The sequence below is a fragment of the Sceloporus occidentalis genome, unplaced genomic scaffold (assembly GCF_023333645.1).
Source record: "Sceloporus occidentalis isolate IW3139 unplaced genomic scaffold, rSceOcc1.0.p SCAF_29, whole genome shotgun sequence".
NCBI classification, from domain to species: domain Eukaryota; kingdom Metazoa; phylum Chordata; class Lepidosauria; order Squamata; family Phrynosomatidae; genus Sceloporus; species Sceloporus occidentalis.
Genome location: NW_028317009.1, coordinates 7,673,780 through 7,695,014, shown reverse-complemented (window position 1 = coordinate 7,695,014; position 21,235 = coordinate 7,673,780). Strand labels below are relative to the sequence as shown.

The 21,235-nt window shown below is 47.2% G+C and overlaps 1 pseudogene; it reads right to left on the bottom strand.

The window, feature by feature from the left end:
- Positions 1-19,920, bottom strand: part of LOC149299252 (neural-cadherin-like) — a 38,221-nt pseudogene extending 18,301 nt beyond the window's left edge.
- Positions 19,921-21,235: the final 1,315 nt, after the last annotated feature.

The window sequence follows — 21,235 nt, the reverse complement described above, 5'->3', positions numbered from 1 at the left end:
TGTCTCACTCCCTTCTCCCTATCTACCCCCTCCTAACTATCTACCCTTTCCCTCTTTGAAGTTCACTTACCTTTCAGGAGTCCTGCGGTGGGGGTGCAAGGCCTCTGCCTCCCAGCTCTGTATGGAACAGTATAGAATGATGGGAGTTATGATGTACTTTTAGAGCATAATTAGATCATGAAAAAGACATTGGAAATGGTACAGCATAACAACCATCACTCTCACACACTTACCAATCCACACGTATACCAATCCACACATATATACCAATCCACACATATACACTAATCCACACTTACCAATCCACACATATATACCAATCCACACATACACTAATCCACACATACACTAATCCACTCTCACTGAATGCTTTCCTACCTTTCCTCTTTTCTCCTTACAGCTCCTTTTCCTTCTCTTCGCTCCTCTTCTTCAGTTCTTCTGTCTTCTTCCGGGTCAGAGGGCATGGACAGCGGTGGGCGCGGCTTCAGTGTTGTGCGCCGGGATCTGACAACAAACCCCGGCGCACAGCAGCTGTTGCCGCGCGGATCCTTGAACCGGATTAAAATCACTCAAGGGAGCCGGAGGTCTGTTAAAGACCTCCGATACCGCTCCCTTGCGAGCCTGCTCCTCCAGCGGCGGACATTACTGTCCGTCTCTGGAGGGGTGCCGGGTGCCCCCCTGATGAGCGGCACCCGGTGCGGACCGCCCCCCCCCCGCCGCTAGGTACGCTGCTGGCGGCAGCGGTGCGCTACGGTGGCGGCGTCAGACCCCGCGGCGGCGCCCCCAAAGGCCGGCCCTGCCTCGACCCACCTGGTCAGTCTTGGACTGCCGAATAAACACCTGAACCAACCCTGGCTGAAAAACAATATCCTGAGCAGTAAGAGGGGAAACGGAACCGGCCCTAGGAGCCACAACCTCACCAACCCGCAATGCACCATAAAAGGATAAGGAGAAAGCCATACCTGTCAAAACAGATTTGTGACAGGACATCCAAAATGCGATGCAACAGAGCAAAGGAAACCGGGCGCCTCTTATCAGGAACCACATGTTTCTTCCAAACTTTAACAATTTTGGAAGCAACAAACTTGGCACCCAGCTCCTGCCAGCCCATCAATTTAAACAGAAAGGATAGGGCTGTCATATTCCGTTCCGCTGTGGAACCAGAAGCACCGGAATCTCTTAAGCTTGACAGATACAACAACGTTACCCGACTCCGGAAATCCTCAGACCTAAGATCACCCTCAACTTCAGCCAGCGAAAGCCAGGCTCTCCACACCCGAATGTAGGCTCTCCACGTACTTGATGACAATGAATTCCAGAGCAAAGTCACTAGGTTGGAGATGCAAGGCTCCATAAAGAGTATGGAAAAAGCAGACCCGTAACTGCAGCCTCCGGCGTGGCCTCCCTGAAACGCTGAAGCTGTAGGCGAGATAATGCGTCAGCGATTACATTTGCCTCCCCAGGAACATGTCGCGCCCGAACCCAGATGTTAAACTCTAAGCAACGCAAGACTAAGTGCCTCAACAAGGCCAAAACAGGAGGGGAATGAGAGGTTGAACGATTAATCAAGTGAACAACGCCCATATTGTCTGTACGGAAGACTACACGTTTACCAGTCAAGCTTGGACCCCATAGCTCCACTGAAACCAAGAATACGAGATTGCGACACAAGTCAGACCCTAACCAATCATCAGGCCAAGGCTGAGAACACCATTCACCTTGAAAATATGCACCCATCCCTACCGAACCAGACGAATCTGTAAACAACTCAAGGTCAACATTAGAACATTCGGCCTGCTGCCAGCAGGTATGACCATTATATTTGTGGAGAAAGGTCACCCAGACTTCAAGATCAGCGCAAATGGACCGCGTGATTCTCACAAAATGAGATGGAACTCGAACGCCTGCTGTAGCTAAAGACAATCTTCTAGAAAAGGCACGCCCCATCGGCATGACCCGAAAAGCAAAGGCCAACAGCCCCAACAAAGCCTGAACCTGCTTGAGCTGAACCATTTTTGAACACCGAACCCTATCAAGCTGCTGAGACAAAGACATCAACTTAGTCTGAGGAAGACGGAATACCATGGCGGAAGAATCAATTTCGATTCCTAAAAAAGACAAGCACATAACCGGACCCACCGTTTTTTCTTCAGACAAAGGAACACCAAATTCACCAGAAATCTTCTGAAAAACATTCAACAAAAGGGAACAGCAGTCAGAATTAGCAGGGCCAACAAACAAAAAATCGTCAAGATAATGAAGTAAGGTGGAGAGACCAGATACTTTAATAACCACCCACTCCAGAAAGGAAGAAAACGATTCAAAGTAACTACAAGAAATCGTGCAGCCCATGGGCAAGCACATAAACATAATATGATCCCTGAAAGAAGCAGCCGAGCAAATGAAAGCATTTAGGATGAAGAGGGAGAAGGCGGAACGCCGACTCGATATCAGCCTTAGCCAACAAACAGTTGGGCCCCGCCATCCGAACCAACTCCAATGCCCTATCAAACGAAGTATAATGAACCCGGCTCTCCTCAGGAGAAATGCCATCATTGACGGAATAACCTACGGGATATGAGAGATGATGGATCATCCCGAAGCTGCCAGGCTCCTTCTTAGGAACCAGACCTAGTGGGGATACTCTCAGATTATGAAAAGGAGGGGAAGAAAAGGGGCCCGCCATACGGCCACAATTTACCTCTTTCTGCAATTTAGCTGCAACCAAATCCTCATTCAATGACACTGATTTAAGATTATTCGCCATGGAAGGAGTATCCGAGTATTCAAAAGGAATCCAGAACCCTCTACTAAAACCATCCATGAGCAATAAGGCCTCACGTCTATTGCTGTACTGCTTTAACCAGGGGAGCATCTTTTGAACGCTCACTGGCGTCCTCACCCCGGCTGGCGTCCTCCTTCCCTCCAGACTTGGTTCCACCAGCTCGGGCCTTCCTAAAACATTTAACTGCAGGGTGCGGTCCTCCACAATGGGAGCACTCGTGGCGGAAACGGCAGGAGCTGTACCACCTGCAATGACTCTCATTGTAGAGCCAGCAGACACCCTTTTTTGCACCTGCCGCCGCTCCAGGGGCTGATGCGGCGGCCCCCCCATGAAAGGGCAGGGGTCTGTTTGGTGTCATCAATAATAACCACAGATTGCCGTCCTGCATATCAAAACGCATGCTAGGACGTACAGCCATCTTCTGACGAAACTGCTGATCATATTTAAACCAACACTGACCGCCATAGATTTTATAAGCACCCCAGATAAGATCTAGATAAGCAAACAATGATGGACCTTTGTCAGAAAAGCGCTCGCATAGTATGCTGGCAAAACCAGAAAACCCTTGAAGCCAATTACCAAATGTACGTGGAATTTGTTTTCCTTTTTCTGAATCACTCTGCTCTGACCTAGGTGGCCTATCCACGGTCTCCTTGTCTGCAGGGACCAACGACAACAAATCCACAAATTCTAACCTACAAATCTTTTCTCTAACCTCCGAGGAAATATGCATGCTTAACGGCGCAACCTCACACAAATTAGGCACAGCCGGTAGAGGGGGAGAACCCATAACGGAAGCTAACTGAGACCTCCCAACATTGGGGAAGAGGTCGGCTGTAGCAGCCCCGGTATCACCAAGTCTACCCAGTAAGTCTTTGAGGACCCTTGCCAGGTCAGCCCCAGAACCCTCCCTCACATGCTGTGTGTCCCGTAAACCCCCAACCTCTGTGCCCCAGGCCATCTGGCCCAAGCACTCACCATCAACGCTGACCGCAGATGGAATAGTCGGGTGGAGATCATCGAATCCTGATGAGATGGATCGGCTCCCTGACGCGGTCGATGCTGGAGAGTCCTCACGCAGACTTCTGGCTGCATTCCGATCTCGTGTTGCAGCAGGAGCAGGGTGATTGCGAGAGGCAATCTCCCGTCGACCGGCCGACACGTGATCGTGCCGCCGCTGCCGTCCACGCACCGGAACCGCTGGCGCTGCTGTCACCGTCCCTCCCCGTTGGCTGGACGGCGAGCGAGGGCTTCTGCTACCCTCACCAGACGGTCCGGCTTCGGTCCCATCACCCGGATCAGCTAATGCGGCAGGGGAAGTTCGACACGCCTCCTGCCGCTGCTCGAGTCGCGTTGAACGCTGCAGTCGTCTTCTGGGTCGTGCAGGCCTCGGATTCTGGGATGCAGGTACCGGTCTTCGCCCTCCGCCCCTCAGAGGACTAGGGCTTAAACGTGAAGGAGGTCGGGAACGCCTGCTTCTCCCTTCAGCAGCATCCGCCTGGACAGGAACTGGATGGAGGTGAGTCGGAGCAGCTTGAGCCTTTTCAACAAGCCTCATCAGCGAGGCTCTGTCATTTTTCTGAAGAAACGCCGCTAGGGCCATTTCCAATTGCTCAGACGACATGGTGAAGCTCGTACAGAGCGTCAGGATTGACTGAATCTCTGCTCAGGTAAGCCCACCCTTATTCCCCAAAGAACATTATAGCAACAATGTTACTACCCACACCTGTGGGTATGAACCATGAACTACTGACCCCCCGGTCAAAGGGCCAGCAGTCATGTTCCCCCTTCCTAACCGTCCAGGGGGGCCCCTGGAGAGGAGATTATTCGTGAATCCCTCGTTTAATGCACCAGCTGGAGGGACGCTAACACCGCTCGGCAACAAATTATAGCCCAAGGCCCTGTCTTTGCCTCCGGTCTAACGAACAAATTGATTTTAGCTTTGACAGTTTTAAAGCTATAAAGTGACGAGGGGGAGAGAGATGGGAGTTTGGAATACTTCGCGGGAAGGTCTCGCAAGACAAAGGAGGCTTTAAAGAATAAAAGTAGGGCAACAATGTATCAGTTACAGAAGGTGCAAGTTTGTGATGGGGAGAAGAAGGGAGAGAAGAAAGGATTCCGGCAATACACCGAGATGCGTTAATGGACAAAACAAAACAAACTTTGGCCCCTCGAGACGCCTCTCTTTAACCCCCTTCGTGACAAAGGCTGATTTTACTTTTTGTACCCTTCGTGACAATGGCCGTTTTAACATTTCTGCGCTGCTCGTGTTTAGCTGTAATTTTCTTCTTTCCCGTTTACTGAACCCACACACATTATATATTGTTTTTTTCAGGACAAGAAGGGCTTTCTTTAGATGACATTGTTTTGATTGTATCATATTATTTACTATTAAAAAAAGTATAAAATATGGTGAAAAATTTAGAACTGTTTCTAACTTTTAGTTGAAAAATCTTTTACTCATCTATAAAAGGTAATGAAAAAACCTGCTAAATAGATTCTACTATCTGTCCTGAGTTTAGAAATACCCAATGTTTTTATGTTTTTTTGCTTTTTTCTACACATTATGGGGCAAAAAGTACAGGTAGCGTTTTGCTATTTCAAAGCCATTTTTTCCAAATCTGGTAATTCTTCCCCCCATGTGCCATTTCGGGTATCTTTGAAGCTGGCCAATGCAATTTACCCCATCAAGTCATATATTTTTGAAAACTAGACAGCCTAGGGTATTCCAAATGCTAGTATTTTAACCCTTTCCAAGCACTAATTTTACCATCAGCCTTTGTCAAACTTTATGGTAGTAATTTTTTTTGCATTTGTTTTTTCACACACATTTTACTTTAGGTATGAATAAACAGGTTCTGGTATATGTCACTATCACAAAACACCCCATTATGTGTTCAGCAACATCTCCTGAGCGCAGTGATACCCCACATGAATGATTTTGCCTGGCTGTTTGGGGGTAAAAGGGCCACATTTGGGGCATGCACATTTTTCAATGTTGAACTTTGGCATTTGGGGATCCACTGCCCATGCCCTATTTGGTACATCTTTGAGCCGGGCCATTTCAGTGTGCCCAAAAAATCCATATATTTTTGAAAACTAGACACCATAGGGTATTTTAAATGCTGGTATTTTAACTCTTTGCATGCACACATTTTACCACCAGCATTTTTTCAAAGTTTGCAGTAGTATTCTTTTGTGTGTATTTTTCCCACACACACCTACTTTATATATGAATTTACAGCTCCTGGTATATGCCGCTGTCACACGACACCCCAATATGTGTTCAGCAACATCTCCTGAGTACAGTGATACCCCACATGCATGGGTTTGTCATTTTTTGGGGGAACTAAAAGGCCACATTTGGTACCTGTGCATTTTTCTAATTGTTAATTGGGACATTGTTGAATGCGGCCAATTCAATTTACCCCATCAAATCATACATTTTTTAAAAGTAGACACCCCATGGGCATTTAATATGCCAGTATTTTAACTCTTTCCATGCGAGAATTGTTTTAAGCTAATGTGCTAATTTTAGGACTTGCTCACAAAAATATATTTTTTATATATATATTTTAATTTTTTTTTGCCTTTTTAAAAACATTTTTAACATTTTTTTTGAACTTGAAGGTTCCCCTGATAGTGACATCAGAGGGAAATTATTTTTACATTGTACTGTTTTTTTTACTATTTTTTTCTAATTATTATTAATTTTATTTTATTTTTAATTTATTTTTTCTAATCACACTGTGATTAGAAAGCTGGGCTCCATTGACTTGCATGGTTGAATGCAGTACCTGTATTCAACCTGCAAGTGGAGCCAGAGTTCTCTAGAGGGTCTGGAGACCCTCTAGCAAACTTTTTCGTCTTTATTGTTTTTTTTCCCGGGCCGCCGCCATCTTGCTGATGGCGAAGATCACCGGCAAAAGGTAAGTGTTTGGTGTCGCTGGATGCCTCCTGATCGAGGCATTCCAGCGACACCATTTAAGTTTAGGAGGTGATCGTTGATCGCCTCCTAAACGCTTTTAAAACGGGCGGGATGTTGACGCCCTGGGGAGGGGCCAGACATGGCCCCTGATGCCGATCGTGGCGTTGCTGAATGCCTTGAGGTCGATCACGGATCGATTTTTTTTTTACCCGTTTTAACAAATGACGGTCCTGGCACGTCATTTGTCGTTAACGACATGTTTTTCCGTGACATGCCCGGACCGGCAATTGTCATCAAGGGGTTAAACGACCATCTCACGCTCAATAAACTGACTAATGGCCCTGCAATCATTCTGACAATCAGGGCTATACACGGCACCCCGGGTACAGCGAGTGCAACATACAGGACAACAGAAACGGCATTTCATACGCCTCGCGGAGCGCGTGCAGCATTACCCCGGCCTGCGGGGGGCAGTATAGATCACACATTGCTGAACGGGAATGACATTCAGAGTGGCTGTTAATTACCTGACAACACTATCCCTCTTCTAAAATGATCACCTAGCATTGTATTGCCTTCCCCTTTGGAAGCGAAGCTTAGAAAATTTCCCAAAGTTTAACAATTAATCTTTGGGAAAGATTGCCCAAAACTCTCAAGTTTGAATCTGTTTTGGATCCATTACTTCCACGCTGTGAAGGGGAAAAGGTTTGCCACCTACATGTCGGCACTACCCTAACTAAGAAGAGTCTCGTGAGCTGCACCTACGTGGTTTGAGAGAACTCCGGAGCTTCATCGTTCACGTTGGAGACACGGATGCGGACGGTGGCTGTCCCGGTGTTGGGTCTTCTCCGTGGTCTATCGCCAGAACCACAAACTCGTAAAGATGGTTGGGCCTCTCGTAATCCAACTCCCAGACGAGGCTGATAACGCCCTCCCTGGAGATGCCAAAATCGGGGCTCAAAGAATAATAGGAAACCTCGCCATTCAAACCGGAGTCTCAGTCGGTGGTTGTCACTGGTTAGAAGCAAACATAACAACAATAAGCATGCGCGACGCTCTGATACACCATATCATTACACAGCAATACAGCTGGCAGCTGAAACAGCCCTATAGTAGGACAATCGTACGGTTTTGGGGATTACGGCTGTAATTGAGTCTGCTGCTGATCGCTCGACGTTCGCTTTCTTTATTCCCAGATATCACTGGGTGAAAATTATTTTGAAGCCTTAAAGGGAAAATGACATTTTACCCAATACATTTATACATATCCCAGAGTGAAAATTATTTTGAAGCCTTAAAGGGAAAATTTTACCCAATACATTTATACACTTATACACACACACATACATACATACACACAAAAATATTTATACACACACACACACACACAGGGCCGGACTGGCCCACCGGGATACCGGGAAATGTCCCGGTGGGCCGGCAGGTCCGTGGGCTGGGTGGCCGGCAGACTAACCCTGAAGACAGCCGCTGAGCGGCTGCAAATGGCATTGAAGGCCTCCATCGGCGCCAGGGGCGGGCTGGGCAGGGGGGCAACTGCCCCCCAGGCTGCCCGAAATCTAATTAAAGCGGCCGCTGGGTGCTGATGCGGCCGGCCAGCATCAGCACCCAGCGGCCGTGTGCGATGGCCGTCTAGTGATGGGAGCAGCGTGAGGGGTGAAAGCTCCGCCCCCTCGCACTGACCTTTCACCCCTCACGCTGCTCCCATCACTATGCGGCCATCAGACTGCTGGGAATGTAATCTAAATGGCCGATGCGTGCTGATGCCGCCGGCCGGCTCTGCTTTAACCCCTTAACGACCATTGCCGGTTCAGGACCGTCATGGAAAAACGGTCGCTTAACGACCTTTGACGGTCCTGAACCGTCAAAAAATTAAATAAGCTTAGAAAGTGATCAACGATCACTTTCTTCGCTTAAACGGCGTTACTGTAATGCCTCGATGTCGAGGCATTCAGCAAGGCCGAGATCGGCATCGGGGGCCATGTCTGGCCCCTCCCTGGGGCGTCAACAGCCGCAATACATTGTATGGCGGCGGACGCCCGTTTTAAAAGCGTTTAGGAGGCGATCAACGATCACCTCCTAAACTTAAATGGTGTCGCTGGAATGCCTCAATCAGGAGGCATCCAGCGACACCAAACACTTACCTTTGGATGGACTGTGACCGCTCCGGAGAGCGGTCACAGCCACAGCTGCCGGTGATCTTCGCCATCAGCAAGATGGCGACGGCCCGGGAAAAAAAACAATAAAGATGAAAGAGTTCGCTAGACGGTCTCCAGACCCTCTAGAGAACTCTGGCTCCACTTGCAGGTTGAATACAGGTACTGCACTCAACCATGCAAGTCAATGGAGCCCAGCTTTCTAATCACAATGTGATTAGTAAAATATTAAAAAAATAATAAAATAAAAAAATGGGAAAAAAAATGTGCTAACATTTAAAAATAATGATGCAGTGATGTCACTAGATGAACCATCCAGTACCAGCAAAATGTGTAAAAAAATATAAAAAAAGTATTAAAAAAATAAAATAAAAAAATAAAGTTTATTATTTTGAGCAAGTGCTAAGATTTCTCAAAAATATCAACAAAGAGTTAAAATAAAAGCACTTCAAATACCCAAGGGGTGTCTAATATAAAAAAAATGGCTGATGGGGTAAATTGGAGTGGCCGAGCTCAAAGATAGGGCATAGGTACAGACTGACCAAAATGGAGAAAAAAAGCGCATTTTAAATCTCAAACAACATGACAAACCCATGCATGTCGGGTATCACTGCACTCAGGAGATGTTCCTGAACACACATTGGGGTGTTGTTTGACAGTAACATATACCAGGACCTGTATATCTATAACTAAAGTACAATTTGTGTGAAAAAAAATTACTATTACAAACTTTGACAAAGTGTAGTTGTATAATTGGTGCATGGAAAGGGTTAAAATAACAGCATTTGGAATACCCTGGGGTGTCTAGTTTTCAAAAATATATGGTTTGAATGGGTTAAATTGAGTTAACCGGCTTCAAAGATGTTCCAAAGAGGAGATGGAGGCAGACTGACCAGATTTGTTAAAAAAGATTTGGAAATCATAAAACGCTGCTTGTACTTATTGCCCTATAACTTACAAAAAACAGCAAAAAAACATAAAAACATTGGGTATTTCTAAACTCAGGACAAGTAGTAGAATCTATTTAGCTAGTTTTTTTACTTGCTTTTTTAGGCAAATAAAAGTCAAAAAATTTGTTTTTTTTTCAATTTTTCACCATGTTTTTTTATTTTTTTTTATAGTAAATAAGATGATACGATCAAAATAATGGTATCTGAAGAAAGCCCATCTTGTCCTGAAAAAAACAATATATAACTTATGTGGGTACACTAAATGGGTGAGGAGAAAATTACAGCTGAACACAAGCACCACAAAAGTATTAAAACAGCCTCGGTCCCACAGGGTACAAAAAGAAAAACCGAGCCCGGTCCTTAAGGGGTTAATACTTTTTTTTTTTACTTTATATGGCAAGCCGATCCAGCTTACCATATAAATAAAAAAAAAGTGTTAAAGTAGCTCCGGCCGGCGGCATCAGCACGCACCGGCCGTTTAGATTACATTCCCAGCAGTCTGATGGCTGCATAGTGATGGGAGCAGCGTGAGGGGTGAAAGCTCCGCCCCCTCGCACTCAGACTGCTGCAGGATGTTGTGTCAGGGACATCCTGTCAGCATAGAGGAGAACAGTGTGCAGCTACCAGAGGACTGAAGTCAAGAGTAGTAGAAGGTGAGTAAACCAATGTATTTTTTGTACTGTATAATATTTTTTTGTATTTGTTAAAAACAAAAAAAAATCGGCATGTGTGTGTATGTAAGTGTGTCCCCCTATATGCCACTCTGCCTCCAGAAATGCCTTATACCCCCCTATATGCCACTCTGTCCCATGATATGCCTTTTAACCCCCTATATGCCAGAGTTGCATATAGGGGTATAAGGCATTTCTGGATGCAGAGTGACATATAGGGGGTCAAAAGGCATATCTGGAGGCAGAATGGCATAAACGGGGTTAAAAGGCATATCATGGGGCAGAGGAGCATATAGGAGGGTATAAAGCATATCGGGGAGGCAGAGTGGCATATAGGGGGCATAAGGCTTTTCTGGAGGCAGAGTGCCCCATGATATGCCTTATACCCCCTATATGCCACTCTGTCCCATGATATGCCTTTTAACCCTCTATATGGCAGAGTGGCATATAGGGGGTTAGAAGGCATATCATGGGACAGAGTGGCATATAGGGGTATAAGGCATTTCTGGATGCAGAGTGACATATAGGGGGTCAAAAGGCATATCAGGCCCCTGGGAATCAGCGTAGCTAAATGGACAGGGAGCATGTATGTGTGTGGGTTAGTGCATGCTCAGGGCATGTCCGTGTTTTGATTGGGGTATGTTAATTGAGGGGTGGGAGACCCTAGGTGATATAAGGTGCCCTCTGGGTGACCCCGGTCACTGTCCTTTTTTACAGACACGGCCAACAGTCTTACCTGCTTCCCACCCTCCCTCCCTATTTCTTGTGTACTAACTTTCTTTCTTTTGTCACAGCTGGCGGTTTACGTGTCCTTGCCGGTCTGGTTTTGGTAAGTGATGGAGTTTGGATGCTGGTGTAATGGAAGGCTCAATCCTCCCCTAACCTCTGGTGTTTTATTGGACGTGCCCACCGAGCTTGTTGGACGGCTGGTGGTTAGCATTGGTGGTGGGACAGCGAAAGGTAGCTGTCAATTTTGTTTGGACGAGGGGGGAGGTGAGTACCTGTGGTCTGGATTGTGCAGTGTGAGAGGCCGGCAAGGACGGGGTTAATTCGGTTCCTGTGTTGGTTATGTTTTGAATATGTTACGGTAATGTGTTATGTATATTTGTATATTTGTATTTATTATTTATTGGTTATTGTATATTATTCTTATTGGTTTATGGTGTTTTGGGCCAACACAGTGTTTTATGGTTTTATAATAAAATTGTGCTGTGGCCTGCTTTATCCAATTTCGGTCTCCGTGTCGTTATTTGGTGGGTTAAACTGGTTTTGGGCTTACAATGCACGATACACACTACCTACATACATGGAGGTAGAGTGGCAAAAAGGGGGTTAAAAGGCATATCACGGGGCAGAGGGGCATATAGGAGGGTTGAGGCATATCAGGGAGGCAGAGTGGCATATGGGGGGGTATAAGGCATTTCTGGAGGCAGAGTGACAGGGAGTAAAAGGCATTTCTGGAGGCAGAGTGGCATATAGGGTATTAAAAGGCATATTATGGGGCAGAGTGGCATATAGGAGGGTATAAAGCATATCGGGGAGGCAGAGTGGCATATAGGGGGTTAGAAGGCATATCATGGGACAGAGTGGCATATAGGGGGTATAAGGCATTTCTGGAGGCAGAGTGGCATATAGGGGGTTAGAAGGCATATCAGGGGGGCAGAGTGACAAGCCTGGGGGCAGAGGTGCATAACTCGGGGGTAGGTTGTCAAATGAAAGGAAATAAAAACCAAACATGTCTCAATCATAGCTTTTATTAAATATGGAAAAAAATAGTCTACATGAATTAATAAAGAAATAAAAGTTTCTTACCAGAATATCGTGAAGAATAATGTGATCAGTGTTTTGTTCCACTGAATAAAATGGAACTTTTTCATCTAAAAATGTTCGCAGTAGTAAATGTTTTGATCCTATTATGTATAATGTATTTAATTTATTAGGGCCTTTTAACACTTTTGCTTTCTGGCATTTTAATACAAATAATGAGATAAAAAGAATGGCGAATAGTGTTACGCGGGTCTGTATAAGAGGTGCGTGTGGGTATAAGAGCTTGACCGTGAGATAAACTATATGGGGCTGGTCTCCAAATTTTTCCAGGGCTGCTTTTCAGTCCCAGTCCGGCCCTGCACACAAATATATATACACACATACACACACACACATATATACATACATGCAAAAACATAAATACACACACAAACACACATACATACACACACACACACATACTCTGCTAATTCCACTTCTAGAAGTAGGAGCATTATAGAAATAGAGCACCGAGTATCTCACCGCATGGGTGACATCTTTCAGACTGATGCAGGAAGCTATATTATACTATATATTATACCATATACTATATATTATACTATAGAAATATGACAAAGTCTTAAAAAATGAAAGTTTTCCAATCCCAGAACGGAGAAGAGTCAGTCTCGGTTTCTTAACGAATAATAAAATTCTACCTCCTACAGTAATTAACAAATAGATCCTCTTCTCAGCCGCTATCTCCTAATATACCAAGAAGTGAGAGTTATCACCTGAAAAGTGCATTCTATCTCGTGGGGCGTACAGGTAGAGAGCTATAAGACCCCCCCACGCCAGCAAGGACTATCACATTAACCTAGTAAGAGAGCGGCTGCCGCAGGCACTGTTTCAGGTACGTTATCCTTGCTATAGATTCGCTGCTGAAATTCTGGCTTGCAGTCATTAACATCTGTGATTCCAACCGCCACCTGCAAGATATTCAATGAGAAAAACATTCAATCTGCATAACATAGCAACGCATCCAAATGTATACCATGCGCGCGGAGACATCTCAAGCCACTAAACGTCTCCTGCCGGGGTGCGTTCTCCCCAAACTCGTGCGTAAGCGTTGCACGTCCCGGCACGCGAGCCGACATCGTTCTGATGCATAAATTCCACTATTTTATCTCCTTTTGGGCTAGAAAGAGTCTCCCACCATCTGCGCAGGCATTAGCGAGCCTCTCTGTGCAGCACTTTAATTAAAATATATAGGAACATTATGGAAGAACATTATAGGAGCTCTGTTTCCTGATCTCGTACTTCATTAAAACATAATGACTACCTGGCTACGAATGTATGAGATATGGGGCAACACAACAGCGTACATTGCGGCATATACAGAGAAATACTCCTAGACCCCGTCCGCCGTCTGTTGGGCTACCTGCACGGTGCTCTTCAGGTCCGTCGGCTTTTCGGTAGCGGTAACTCCCAGTAGAAACTGTTGAGGGTCACTCTCAAAATCTACAGCCCTGATGAGCGTCACCTGGCCAGTGATCCAGTCAACGGAGAGCAAGCTTTGGGGACCTGCGACCATGCTATAGCTCAGGGGATTACTTAGATGTGATATCGCGGATACGGTCACCAACCTAAAACACGGAGGACAGGTCAATCCATCACAGGCAGCGGCTCCAAAACCAAAGAGACCGTTGAATGGCGACTTACGTGCTTCCCGGGGCAGCGCTTTCTGGAACGTGTACGGTGTACGAAGCTTGTTTAAATTGTGGGGGTCTGAAACCGGCGATCACAGACACGACAGCCGGGGAACCTCTCATCCCAAGCTTATCAGCGGCCTGCACGTTGAGCAGATACTCCTGACCTTCCTGTAGACTCTGGTTAGTTGTCCGTATCCAACCTGTGCTGCGGTCAACAACAAATCTGTCTTCTCTACCTGGAAAGCCAACAGATGTCATAAAACTGTACATCGAGAGCAAATCTTCAAGCAAGAACACTCTCGCCCCAATGCCAAGTTAAAAGCCCTACAGGGGGCTTGCAGAAAAGGTTCTGGGATACCCACCAGAAATGGCACACATCTGAGAGAGGAACGCGTCGGGATCATATACATTGTGCATTTCGTATGCTGTTTCTGGAATTATTACTTTCCAATAAGAAATACTCCACTTCTCCGCTCATGCCTTCGTCTTTATCCATAGCATGTAGCTTATACACGCGTGTTCCCGGGCCGGCAGAAGGTAACACTGCAGCCAGGAAAGGCGAGGACTTCATTGTCCACTCTGGGCTCTGGTCATTAACGTCCACCACGGTTAGCTCCAGGTGAACGAGGTACAGAGCCGCTCCTGGCGGAGTTCCGAAGGGAAGGATTTGGTTACAAAATGTCAATGTAGTTCCTACTATTCCTAGAATACCGGCCTAGCGTCTCCAGTCATTGTCCTGGCCCTGAAGGCTTCTTTATTCAAACATAAGATGTTGTAGAGCAGCTAATTATAAGCTTGTACCATTCAAGTGATTCAACCCACCCAAGCAGTTAAAATAGTTTTTTTTTTAAAGATTAATGTGCGCTCTGCACTGAAAAGCAGTCCCTACTAACGGGAAAGGTTGTGTGTATGCACATGGGTTAATCCTTGGTAACAGTATCCAGTCCCCAGAAGTGCCAAATGATTTAAATGCCCCCCAAAGCAATTATTATTATTGTTGTTCACGAGATCAGACAATCGGTGTGCGGGGACCCGAGGCGTGCTGCGCTCAGACAGGCGCCTTCCGCCTATGGCTCCGGCTACATACATCTAGAAAATCACATTGCCCCCGGGCTACCACGAGCTACGGATCCAGCCGTCCTTTCCCTTTTAAATGAGCCTGCGCAAACGTCTCCAGCGGAAAATCACACCGCGGGCGATGCGTGGGGTTAGGGGCTCTGACAAGGGCCACACAATCTGATGCATGGGGTTAGGGGCTCTGACAAGGGCCACACAATGTGCTGTCTCTGCGTCTAGGGCGATCCCGCGACAAGTTATAGTTCAGGATGGTATGAAGTATCTGGTAAACCGGGTGAGGGTCTAACATGAGACTAAAAGTCAATGCACCGGGAATCTCTTCCTAGAGGGTTTCCGGACCTCTCTTGATTCGCCTTCGTTAGGATATCTGCTTCCACCAACCTGAGAAAGGACGGTCAGCTGAACAATTACCTGCGTGAGACACGCTGCTAGCGACCATATAAAAGAACATGTTAGTATCTTCATTCTCTCAGCGAGGTCTTATGCTGGTCTGCATGAACCCGGACATATAACGCATGAACCCGGACATATACCGCATGAGCCCGGACACAACCTGCAGATATATCCCGTGTGGAGCCCGACACATGCCGCAGATATATCCCGCGCGGAGCCTGACACATCCCGCAGATATATCCCGCGCGGAGCCCGACACATCCCGCAGATATATCCCGCGCGGAGCCCGACACAACCTGAAGACACTTCGACAATCCATACGTTTAAAAACTCATTCATATAGAATGCTATCATTCGCATTTCATGCGTTAACGTCTCCTCGTTCCCGGCCCTAGTGCCTACTCCTAGTGTTCTGCACCCAAGGGGGATTAAAGCTCCCGGGGTTATCAGAGCTCTGCGTCGGGTCTCACCGCGTCAGGACTCATTAATCCCGAGTCGGAATCTGATCCATATGAATTGAAAATTATGGAATGGAGACAGCAGCTACGATGCGACTCGACAATACCGTGCGTTACACGGACTCAACCGGACAGCTCTGCATCCTTCCCGACGTGTATTTAGCGATCTGTCTCTCGGGAGAAGCGGTACTCCTCATTATTATGATTACAGAATAGCGCGTGACGAGATAGACAGATCAGCCCCGGCGTTTCGGGGTCGCTTTAAATTATAAACTTCCTAATCCGCATTACCCAGGTGAATGGCTTCATTACACAGTTAATGGGAAATATACCTGAATTGATGCGTTTCACGTGGCCATGGGGTCTGGGGAATATACACTGGGCATTAGTGACCAAAGAACTCTATGGAGACGTCGGGCTGTCTGGTAGTGATGGGAGTATACTCCTGATCTAATTATGTATAAATAGCTGTGCTGTTTGCACCCTTCACTAAGTCTCGACTAGAGCTTGGGTGATCACAAAGGGTTAATTCCTAATTGAGCTTTCAGCGGCAAGAAAGATCTCTATGGCGGAGATACTCGCAGTACGGGTCTCCGTCACACCAAAGCAACCCCTTACAAAAAATTACTGCAGTTTTTTCTGAAGTAATACTGCAGTTTTTTGGACATAAAAATACTGCAATACTGCACTTTTACTGCAGTATTACTGCACATTTACTGCACTTTTTTTTTATATTGCAAACCTACAGTTGTACTTCAATGTACTGCAGCTTTATTGCATTTGTACTTCCGTACAAAAATAACTGCAGTAAAACTGCAGTACAGTGAAGTACAAATGCAGTACAACTGCAGTAAATGTGCAGTAATACTGCAGTAAAAGTACAGTATTAGTTTTTTTTATGTCCAAAAAACTGCAGTATTACTTCAAAAAAACTGCAGTAATTTTTTCGTAAGGGGTACCCCATAAATAACTTTTATTTAATCGGACTTGGAGGGATAAGCGGACTTGGAACAAACCCATTTCCCGCTGCCACCGAAGGACTACCAGCTGCGACATCCCACCTGGCCACGCAAACCAGGACGTACATCGATCCGGCATGATTGCTCCATATACAGCACCTCGCGGGATGTTTTCCTATGACAGCGGAGACCCCAAAGGGGAACCCAGCAAGCATCTAGCAAGACCGCCAGCCCCCGCCAGGCTTGTCTGGATCGGATCATCTTGGTTAATAAATCTGGAACATCCCAACAATACTCTTCAAAGAGTCATGACCTCATAGGAAACATGTCCACCAAAGGAGAAGCTTCAGCTCCGCTTCTCACATAAAATGAAGAGTCTTTTCTCCGACATGTGCAGAAGAGCCTTGAAATATTTCAGTTCCCGAGGTACGAGCCCCGCGCAGGCTCAGCCCGTAATTAAGGATATGGATCCGTGGCATTTCTCTAGAAACGCTCGCCGTGAACACCTTTCTGAATGCAAAGGGCGTCTGACATCATTCGTAATTGCGGTTTTTCAGCACTCTGAAAAGGTTAACGATTTCGCATCGCAAGGTACACGCGGCGTCTCGAGCGGCAAACATCAATAAACAAATCCGAAACAAAAGGGAAACGCGTTTCCAGCTGAAACGGCTTCGAAAAAAGCAATTTCCTTAAACAAACATAAAAGTGCAATCCTTTGTTTGTTTCGGCTCCTGTTTGGCTTTATTTATTATGGGAGAAAAGTCGTGATTCGTGGGTTTCTGTGCCTTTTTCTTTCGGGCAGAGCTCTGTTTGCTGGAGGACTCTGATCCCTATCATCCTTTCTGAGCAGTATCTGGCATGGAGCTCAATAGTAACACCTGGAGCACAAGGTGCGAGCGTGTATGTCTAGCGCGCACAAGGTGCGAGCGTCCATGTGTAGCACGCAGAAAGTGCGAGCGTGAATGTGTAGCGCGCAGAAAGTGCGAGCGTGAATGTGTAGCGCGCAGAAGGTGCGAGCGTAAATGTGTAGCGCGCAGAAGGTGCGAGCGTGAATGTGTAGCACGCAGAAAGTGCAAGCGTGAATGTGTAGCACGCAGAAAGTGCAAGCGTGAATGTGTAGCACGCAGAAAGTGCGAGCGTGAATGTGTAGCGCGCAGAAGGTGCGAGCGTGCATGTATAGCGCGCAGAAAGTGCGAGCGTGAATGTGTAGTGCGCAGAAGGTGCGAGCGTGCATGTATAGCGCGCAGAAAGTGCGAGCGTGAATGTGTAGCGTGCAGAAAGTGCGAGCGTGAATGTGTAGCGTGCAGAAAGTGCGAGCGTGAATGTCTAGCGCGCAGAAGGTGCGAGCGTGCATGTATAGCGCGCACAAGGTGCGAGCGTGCATGTATAGCGCGCACAAGGTGCGAGCGTGAATGTCTAGCGCGCAGAAAGTGCGAGCGTGAATGTGTAGCGCGCAGAAGGTGCGAGCGTGCATGTATAGCGCGCAGAAAGTGCGAGCGTGAATGTGTAGCGTGCAGAAAGTGCGAGCGTGAATGTGTAGCGCGCAGAAAGTGCGAGCGTGAATGTCTAGCGCGCAGAAGGTGCGAGCGTGCATGTATAGCGCGCAGAAGGTGCGAGCGTGCATGTATAGCGCGTAGAAAGTGCGAGCGTGCATGTATAGCGCGCAGAAAGTGCGAGCGTGCATGTATAGCGCGCAGAAAGTGCGAGCGTGAATGTGTAGCGCGCAGAAAGTGCGAGCGTGAATGTCTAGCGCGCAGAAAGTGCGAGCGTGAATGTGTAGCGCGCAGAAGGTGCGAGCGTGAATGTATAGTGCGCAGAAGGTGCGAGCGTGAATGTATAGCGCGCAGAAGGTGCGAGCGTGCATGTATAGCGCGCAGAAGGTGCGAGCGTGCATGTATAGCGCGCAGAAGGTGCGAGCGTGCATGTATAGCGCGCAGAAGGTGCGAGCGTGCATGTATAGCGCGCACAAGGTGCGAGCGTGCATGTATAGCGCGCACAAGGTGCGAGCGTGCATGTATAGCGCGCAGAAGGTGCGAACACGCAGAAGGTGCGAGCGTGCATGTATAGCGCGCAGAAGGTGCGAGCGGCCCGATAATGTATCAGATGAGTATGAGGCAGGAGACACCTCTGTGAGTAAAGAGGATTATCAGAGCATATATGAACTGAAATCTGTGGATCCAAAGCGTAAGCGATAATCCTGAAAGAACCCCCATTACTCCACTAATCCGGATCAGCAACCCTGAAACCTCCGTTAATTACACTGATAGAAGCGGGTCCTCGCCAGGATCACTCATTATACCCCTGTTGGGAGTTTACGCCAGCACCCACTACTTTACACTGGATAGTGCAGGTAACTCTTGCCAGCTAGCCGATGAAGATTGGGAAGTAATAATTCACCCAAAGAGTTAATACACCCATAGAGTTAATACACCCATAGAGTTAATACACCCATAGAGTTAATACACCCATAGAGTTAATACACCCATAGAGTTAATACACCCATAGAGTTAATACACCCATAGAGTTAATACACCCAAAGAGTTAATACACGCAAAGAGTTAATACACGCAAAGAGTTAATACACGCAAAGAGTTAATACACCAAAAGCGTTAATACACCCAAAGAGTTAATACACCCAGAGGTAAAACACCTAAAGAGTTAATAAATCACTCAGATAAGTGAAGATCACCAGAAAGGGAACCCAGACCCTCATATAACTGCATTACCCCGATACCCCTCACAACGAAATATACATAGACAGAGAGAAGGGAGAAAGGGGGAGACAGAGAGAAAGGGGGAGACAGAGAGAAAGGGGGAAACCAGAGTTCCGAATGGACCCCTTACCGGTGCCGTCCAGCACTCTGAAGAGACAGCGGTGTTTGGCGACGGACTCTCTGTCCTGGGTCCTGAAGAAGGTCACGGCGCCGGTCTCCCACTTCACCCCAGTGGGACAGTCCCCAGGGGAGACTGGCTGGAATGAGGAGCCATTGAGTTCTCCAGGTTCCAGGGCGCTCACAGCAGAGCCCGGGGCGGAGTCTTCTGCTATGGAGATGGCATAGAACGCCTGGGGCATGGGAGATGCCTCCTCTTTACTGGGCACCGGAAACGTCTTGGCCCTGGGGCAGATCCGCAGCTGTAGGGGGGCGCTGCGGCACGTGTTGGATGAGAATTATAATGCCCCCCGGTTTTCCCCCGTGAACCGCTCCACGATCAGCCTGGATGAGACGCGGGGCTGAGGTCCGTGGTGTTGGTGTGGAGTCTTTGCCCACAATCCGGATCAAGGGACCAACGCCGAGCTGGTGTACTTCACCGAGCCCACCAGCGACTACTTCTTCATCGTCCCGAAGGCATACCTGTGGTGGAAATAGACCTCAAACAGAGACCCCCTGTCCCCGAGCAGCTCCAGATGCAGCCGGCGACCTGTTACCCCGGAGCACCAAGGCTGGGGGCTGATCCTGTTCAGGGGGATGTTTAACCCATTCACTTTAGTCCCTATGGGCCAGTTCTCGTGCACTGACCCAGAGAAGACAGGTCTTCTGAGTTTAGGTCCTTCATCAGTCCAGGTGGCCAGAGACACCAGAGCCCACCTGGAAAGGAGGATGCAGAGCAGGCAGCCCCTGAGCCAGGTCCTCATCACCCCCAGCAGGCTAGGAAAAGGGGATTCAATGGAAACGAGAAGATACAATGTATCAAAACCCAGCAACATCTGCGATCCTCCTGGAGCTGAAGGCAGTTTGATGCAGAAAGCCAGAGATTTGGTCAACTTGGAGGCGTTTAGGGCACCACCTATGGGTGGAGAAGGAGACCTTCAGCCCGCTCTCTGTGTGTGGCAGAGACATCAAGGGGTCTGCTAGGATGTGATGGGAAGGGAGAGGAGGGGGCATTTCAGTTACCAAAACAAGCCTTTGATATACTAAGCGATGCGTGAGACGGGGCACGAAGAACGTTCAGAATTACCGTAGAACAAGGCAAAGAACGGCGGAATTGAGATTCATCCTGTAATTAAATCAGTGAGCTTTCCATTGGGGACAATATACGATGTGTTAACTCTCGGTGTACCAGAGCCGGTCTTTTTGCCACTTGGGTAAACAAGGTTAAATCGGAGAATGTCCCCCTTTCTCTATATTTACGCGTATCAGTGATATTACCGCACGTCCTCAAACCCAAATTTTTTGGGGGGGGGACCTAAAAAAAAATACCCATCCAAAAAAATATATTTTTTTTTCTGCCTGTAACGTGAAAAAGGGAACTTGAGACGTTTTCTTTCGTTCTAGAACGTTTTTAAAATGTTCCACGTCAGGTTTTTTTTCCTTTAAGACCATTTTTTCCCCCCCAGTAACATTTTCATTCTTCAAGTGACCTTTGGAAACATTAGTAGATATTTCTAC